The sequence below is a fragment of the Hyaena hyaena genome, unplaced genomic scaffold, assembly GCF_003009895.1.
Source record: "Hyaena hyaena isolate Hyena2069 unplaced genomic scaffold, ASM300989v1 scaffold_808, whole genome shotgun sequence".
Classification (NCBI taxonomy): Eukaryota; Metazoa; Chordata; class Mammalia; order Carnivora; family Hyaenidae; genus Hyaena; species Hyaena hyaena.
Window position 1 is genome coordinate 43,878 of NW_024081437.1, and position 8,143 is coordinate 52,020.

Below are 8,143 nucleotides of genomic sequence, written 5' to 3' on the forward strand. Positions count from 1 at the left end.
TGCGGACTCAGCCCGGACCTTCCCCTCGCCTCCTTCTCTCCACCCAGAACGAAGGGGTGGAGATGATGGATCAGTTCGTCTACTGGGTGCAAGAGGACCCATCGGGGCTGCACCAGCCCCGGGTCTCGGGGTCCCCGCCCTCCGAGTCCATGGCGGTGCCCATGATGCTGCTCAACCTCGTGGACCAGCTCGGGGAGGCGGACGAGGAGCTGGCGGGCAACTATGCAGAGCTGGGGGACTGGTGCGCCCAGAGGATCCTGCAGCATGTCCAGGTTGGGGACGCGTCCAGGGGACAGGAGGCTGACTCCCCCCCCCCCCCCCCCACCCCCTGCAGCACCTCCTTTGCCCACACCCACCACACCCACCCCAGCTGGGCCCCCATGGTCCCCTTTACAGATGGGGAGACACGGAGGGCAGGGGAGCTCAGGACCCTTCACCCTGGGGAAGGCGGAGGGCCCAGGGGAGCCCCGGGGAGAGGGCCCGAGGGCAGGAGGGAGGGTGCCAGAGCCCCTGGCGTGGGAGAGGGAGCAGGAATCCCGGCCAGACCCAAGTCCTTCCAGGCCTCTGTGTGTTCCAGGACAGCCACTTTGGTGTTGGTGGCGGGATATCCTGGTGGGAAATGGCAGGACTTGGCAGGTGCCTGGAGGATGAACTTCAGGAAGCCTCACAGCAGCACGCCGGCTGTGGAAAGGTGTGGAAGATGCATTTGGCCAAATGGCACTATCAGGGAGTGAACTTCTAAAATTCAGTAAGAATTGTGAAATCTGTCTCCAAATGCGACTGTTATAGTTTTGCCATCCGTTTTCACCCTCCAACTGTCCGGGCCGGCCTTCTGCTACAGGAGCCTTGGTTTCAGCTTCCTGCAGCTGGCTCCTTGGGTTCCCACGCCGGGCACTTGCAGGCTTTATGCTGGGGGCTACACGACACCTGATGCTTTTCAAGCAGCCCACTAGATGTCAGAAGAAAAGGTTCAGTAGCACGTTTTCCAGAAGGAACTTTGTATCTAGGATTAACAGTTTGGTCAAATCTCAAAACATCTTTGTGTTTAACTCCTAAAGCAGTCCTTACGACAAAGATTTCTTAAAAAATTTTCAGCCATCATTTCCCTAAAGCACTTTATAAAGTTTGGCTTAAAGTGTGTTTAGTTGAGATCAAATGTGTTTTAAGAACCTTGTTTTTCTCTGAAACTTGGTTCTTTTCTTCATGTGTCACATTATTATTTCAAGATCAGCGATTATTTATCAAAGAAGCAGTTGCATACAACTTGATAGATTTTTCCTCATGGAGGTTCTGCTTTATTTCATTCTGGCAAAATGAGAATTCTCCATAGGACTTTTTTGGAAAACACTCATGGCCTACATGGAATCAAACAACTGAATAATACATTCCATTCTTAAAGTCGTTCTGCTCAGTGCTACAATGGGTCCTCAGGGAGGTGGAGGGTCCCAGAGCAGCTGAGTGGGGCTGAGGGCAGGAGCAAGGGGGCCAGAAACCAAAGGCAAGTTAAAGAGCAGGAAACCCAAACCACTATGGGAGTCTACCAAACAAGCAAAGTAAGGAATCATTCTGTGTCGTATTATTATTAACAACATATAAACATTCTCTATTTTATATTCTTTTAAATGTATTTTTAATTACACAAGCAAAACATTAATACAATTCTCATTTTCAAATATTAAACAAATAGGAATAAAATAAAAGCCCCTTTTAAGTCACTCTCTAGGCCCCTCCTAATTCCCCCTTTCCCAGAAGATCTTTCCCGACATTTCCTGCATGTTTACATGCATATATGTACATACACGCTGTAGAGTTTCTCATACTATATGTTTATTCTGCAACTTGCTCTCTTCGCATAAGGAAGTGTGCCTGAGAGACAGTTTTTAATTAAAGTTCTGTATTCCACAGCATGGATATAGCAGACTTTGCGTCCAGCCTCCCCTCCTTGGTGCACATTTAGATGTCTTGCAGGGTTTCACTAATGGACACAATGCTGCATAGACACTCTTGCCCCATTACACACACACACGAACACTGGAGTAAGACTGAGGTAGGGCAGCGCTAGATGGCTTCAACCAACAGACCAACAATAATGCAGCTAGTGGCTTAGAGAAGACTAAAGATTATTAGTCACTCACGTAAGTCTGAGTTGAGCAGTCCAGGTTGAAGGGATAGCTCCACACCAAGCAGCCACTCAGGAAGCCCAGCTCCTTACATCCTGTTTCTTCTCTCTCCCCTAGTGCAGTGCTTCTCAAACCATTTGTGGTGAAAGACCAGTTTATATCCACCACCACCCCGATCCATTTCAGACTAAGGCTTTTGTAAAATGTGATAAAGATATCATGGTGATGTTGAGTTGCTATAAAAGCTTCACAACACTTTCTCTTGATGGACCAGCCTCATCCTGAACCCTAAGGGTGGCTTGTGGCTGAGCAGTGGTCCAGGAAGCATGCCTAGGAGCTCAGCTTGAGGGCACTGCCTTGACTTCAGAGTCAGCTCCTGCACAGGTGTATCTGTGTTCTGAAAATATGCACGGTATCATCTTGATCTTTTTGTACTTGTTAAGGGCTGATTTGTGTCCCAGTGTGTGATCTATTCTGGAGAATGTTCCATGTGCACTGGAGAAGACTGTATATTCCACTGCTTTAGGATGAAATGTTCTGAATATATCTGTTAAGCCCATCTGGTCCAGTGTGTCATTCAAAGCCATTATTTCCTTGTTTATTTTCTGTTTGGATGATCTTCCATGGCTGTAAGTGGGGTGTTGAAGTCCCATACTATTATGATATTATTATCAATGAGTTTCTTTATGTTTGTGATCAATTGATTTATATATTTGGGTACTCCACATTTGGAGCATAAATGTTTACAATTGTTACGTCTTCCTGGTGGATAGACCCCTTAAGTATGATATATTGCCCTTCTGCATCTCGATACAGTTTTTATTTTAAAGTCTAGATTGCCTGATATAAGTATGGCTACTCTGGCTTTCTTTTGGTGACCATTAGCATGATAGATGGTTCTCCATTCCCTTACTTTCAATCTGAAGGTGTCTTTAGGTCTAAAGCGGATCTCTTGTAAACAGCATATAGATGGATCTTCTTTTCTTATCCATTCTGTTACCCTATGTCTTTTGATTGGAGCATTTAGTCCATTGACGTTTAGAGTGAGTACTGAAAGATATGAGTTTATTGCCATTATGTTTCTTGTAGAGTTGGAGTTCCTGGTGTGTTCTCTGGTCTTTTCTAGTCTTTGTTGCTTTTGGTCTTTTTTTTTTTTTTTTTTTCATCTTTTCTCCCCTCAGAGAGTCCTCCTTAAAATTTCTTGCAGGGCTGGTTTGGTGGTCACGAACTCCTTTAATTTCTGTTTGGGAAATTTTTATTCTCTCCTTCTATTTTGAATGAGAGCCTTGCTGGATAAAGAATTCTTGGCTGCATATTTTTCCAATTCATCACATTGAATATACCCTGCTACTCCTTTCTAGCCTGCCAAGTTTCTGTGGATAGATCTGCTGCAACCCTGATCTGTCTTCCCTTGTAGGTTAAGGACTTTTTTCCCTTGCTGCTTTCATGATTCTTTCCTTGCCTGAGTATTTTGTGAATTTGACTATGATATGCCTTGTTGATGGTGAGTTTTTGTTAGATCTTGTGGGAGTCCTCTGTACTTCCTGGATTTTGATGTCTGTGTCTTTCCCCAGGTTAAGAAAGTTTTCTGCTATGACTTGCTCACATAACCTTTCTGCTCCTTTTTCTCTCTCTTCATCTTCTAGAACCCCTATGATTCTGATGTTGTTCCTTTTCAATGAGTCACTGATTTCTCTAATTCTTAAATTGTGCTCTTTTGCGTTAGTCTCCCTCTTCTTTTCTGCTTCATTATTCTTCGTTATTCTTCATTATTAAAGTTTGTCCTTTATGTCACTGATTCGCTGCTCTGCCTCATCCATCCTTGCCACTATGGCATCCATCCGAGATTGCAGCTCAGTTATAGCATTTGTTAAAATTTCATCCCGACTAGCTTTTACTTCTTTTATCTCTGTAGAGAAGTATTCTAATCTATTTTCGAACCCAGCTAGTATTCTTCTTATCGTAATTCTAAATTCTGGTTGAGACATCTTGCTTGTATCTGCATTGATTAAGTCCCTGGCTGTCGTTTCTTCCTGCTCTTTCTTTTGGGGTGAATTCTGCTGAGTTCTGTGGTTTAGGTTGCGCAGATTGTTGTGTTAATCCTCAAATCAGTTTTCTAGGTGTACAGGATGGTTTAGTATTGATCTGGCTGTATTCCATGGACACGAGACAGAAAAAAAAACTTCCATGCTATTCTGCCATCTTGACTCCTCCTGGTGCATCTGTGTTCTGGATCCTGTGAAGTGCAGGGAGGAGAATGGTGCACATCCAAGGTTAACACTTTTCCTCTGAGCAGATGAGGAAGAAGTTGGACACATCCCCACTCTTGCATTCCGTTGGTGAATTCTTACTCACAAGGCCACCACACCTACCCCCAAGGGAAGCTGGGAAACAGTCTACCTGAGCTACCCATCACCCAGAAAGAGCAGCCTTAGACAAAGACAATGAAAAGTCTCCCCCATAGGTACCCAGAAGTGGGTTCAAAGGGTACAGGCATTTAAAAAATAAATACTGTCAAATTTCTCCCCAAAAGAGTGTGTACCAACCATGTACAAGAGTTCTCATTTCCCCCCACAGTAGCCAATACTGATTGCCAGAAATGATATCTCCTTGTTATCATTGGTATTTTTCATGATTACTAGTATAGTCGGGGTGACCATCTTTTCAAATATTTATACGTCATTCATACACTTCTGCTAACTGCTTGTTCTTATTCTTTGTCATTTTTCATATTGACTTGTAGGCTATTTTAGATGCTTGACATTAACTCTTCATCTGTTATACATGTTGCATATGCTTCCTTCCACACTGTCACTTATGTTTAACTTAATGTATAGTGCTTTTATTGCAATGCAAAAGTTGTATTTTTCCTCTTTATGCTGTCAAATGTATCTCATTTTTCTTCTATAGTGTCTGCATTTTGTGCCTTGCTTCAGCATCTTCTTTACCCAAAGACTAGAAAGATATATTTCTCTAGTTTTCTATTCATAAATTTATTTTTATAGTTTTATCTTCATAGGTTTCTCATGTTTAGATTTTTTAAATCACTTAGGAATACCTCTTTTCATCTATGGTATATCTGTTTAGAATCTTTTGTTTTTCCCAACACCGTCCTTTCCCCTGTTAACTGAAATGCCAAATTAATTATGTAGAATATAAGCTCCACACTTCTATGAGAACAAAAGCTTTGTTTTATTCACCCCTAAAACAGCATCTGACATATCATAGATAATCATTATTTGTCAGATGAATGAAAGGATGGATGGATGGATGGATGGATGGATACTAAATTGCCAAGTTTTCTTCAGTGTATTTCTAGAATTTCTGTCATTCCCTCAATTAGTATGCTAATTCTTGCATCAATGCTGTTTCAATTGCTCTTACATTTATAATATGTTTTGATATCTTTCTTTCAAATTTTAGGGCCTATCTTGTGCATTTCTCTTCAGAATGGATTTACAAACCAGCTTATCAGTTGCCATTAAAATCTTCTTGGGATTTTTCTTGGGGTGCATTGAAGTAATAGATTGATTTCAGGGGAACTGACATCTCTCAAAGTTGAGTCTTTCTTTCCAAGAACTTGATATATCTCACCTTTTATTGAGGCTTGCTTTTCTGTCCTATAGTTAGTTTTTATATTGTTCTTCACATCAGTCTTAGACATTTTAATACATTTTAGTCCAAAGCATTCAATAATTTGTGTTGCTTGTGGGATCAGGAATTTTTTTTATATAACATATTTGTCAACTGCTAATTGCTGGGAAGGCAGAGCTTGTGAAAAGCTCTCATATGAGCTCCAATGATTTGCCAGGTTCTTCTTTTAGATTCTCTAGGCAAATGAGCATAACATCTCTGAATAATTAGGTTTTTCTCCACCAATACATCTATCCTGTATTTCTTTCTTGTTTCACAGTGGTCAGAATGACTCCTCTATGGAAGAGTAGCAAGGATAGTGTGAATTGGTGTTGAATTTTATCAAAAGCTTTTCATACATCAATTGAGATAATGCATTTATGTTTCCTCTTTAACCAGTAATAAAGCGAATTATGTTAACAACTCTGTCAGTATTAATTTATCATTGCATGTCTGGGAAAAACCCTCCTTGGGCATGATAAAGTATATAAGTTAGTGTCTTCTTATAAGAAAGATTGGTCTAGGGGCGCCTGGGTGGCTCAGTCGGTTAAGCGTCCGACTTCAGCTCAGGTCATGATCTCATGGTTCGTGGGTTTGAGCCCCATGTCGGGCTCTGTGCTGACAGCTAGCTCAGAGCCTGAAGCCTGCTTTAGATTCTGTGTCTCCCTCTCTCTCTGACCCTCCCTGCTCATGCTATCTCTGTCTCTCTCTCTCTCAAAAATAATTAAAACATTAAAAAAGTTTTTTTAAAAGAAAGATTGGTCTAGGGGCACCTGGGTGGCTCAGTCACTTAAGCGTCCGACTTCGGCTCAGGTCATGATCTCACGGTTCGTGGGTTCGGGCCCCACATCAGGCTCTGTGCTGACAGCGAGCTCAGAGCCTGGAGCCTGTTTCGGATTCTGTGTCTCCCTCTCTCTCTGACCCTTCCCTACTCATGCTGTCTCTCTCTCTCTCTCTCTCTCTCTCTCTCAGAAACTAATAAAACATCAAATTAAAAAAAAAAGCTTTAAAAAATCCATTTAAAAAAAAAAGAAAGATTGGTCTACACAGAGCTTTTACTCTGCTAGCTCAGTCCAATTTGGAAATCAGGGGTATGATAGCCTCAAAAAAATGTGTTTGGATGCTTTCCATATTTTCCATTGCAGAGAAGGGTTTGGACAATATGATTACCTATTCTTAGGTTTAGTGGAATTTAACAAAACCACCTGGGCCAGATGCAGTTTTGAAGTATAGATCTTTGACTATCTTTAAATTTTTTCTACAGATAATGGTTTATTCTGATCTTACACCTCTTGACCAATTATTATCATTTATATTTTCCTAGAGGTTACCCATTTTCTCTACATTTTCCAGTTCATTTATATAAAGCTGTATATGTATGGTATTCTTTTCCAATGTTTTAGAAAAACTGTATCTGCATCTGAAGTTATAAACCACCCTGTTTCTTATGACACTTATTCAATTCTTCACATTCTTTTCTCTTGACCAAAATTACCATGAGCCTGTGCATTTTTAAATTTTTCTTACTTAGGGGCGCCTGGATGGCTCAGTCAATTAAGCATCCAACTTCAGCTCAGGTCATGATCTCACAGTTCGTAGGTTCGAGCCCTGCGTCAGGCTCTGTCTGACAGCTAGCTCAGAGCCAGGAGCCTGCTTCAGATTCTGTGTCTCCCTCTCTCTCTGACCCTCGCCTACTCATGCTGTCTCTCTCTCTTTCTCAGGAATAAATAAAACATTTAAAAAAATTTTAATTTTGCTTATGTAAGTATTCTCAGCTTTTTGCTGTATATTCATTTCATTAGTCATTATTTTCAGTGTCAGGGGCTTTCCTTTGGTTAATAACTTCTAATTTTAATGTTTTGGATTCAATTAATATGATTTCTGCTTCTGAACTTGTTGGGATTTTCTTTGTGACTAAATACATAATCACTCTTGGATAATGTTCCATATACATGTGAGAAGAATCTGTATTATCTGATTGTAAAGGCATTATACATACACTGTATATCTGTTACGTGGAACTCATGACTTCTGTTACTCAAATCCTCCATATTCTTCCTTATATTTTGTCTCCTTGGTCTTTTAATTCCCGATGGGAGTACAGTAAGTCTTTTCTACTCTGATTATGTCCAGTTTATTTTAAATTTCTTTTAGTTTTTTGCTTCATATATTATGAAGCCATGTTGGGCACAAAAGTTTATCCCTGTCATAACTTCTTTGGCCTCATGTCTTTTATGTACAAGAATATTTATATTTATCTCTTTGGAAGCATTTTGCTTTGGGTTCTGTTTTACATGATAGTATTGCTCTACCTGTTTTTTTTTCTGTTAGTATTTTTCTAGCATTTTAAAAATCTATTTATTTTGACCCTTCTCATGATTTCTCTTTTA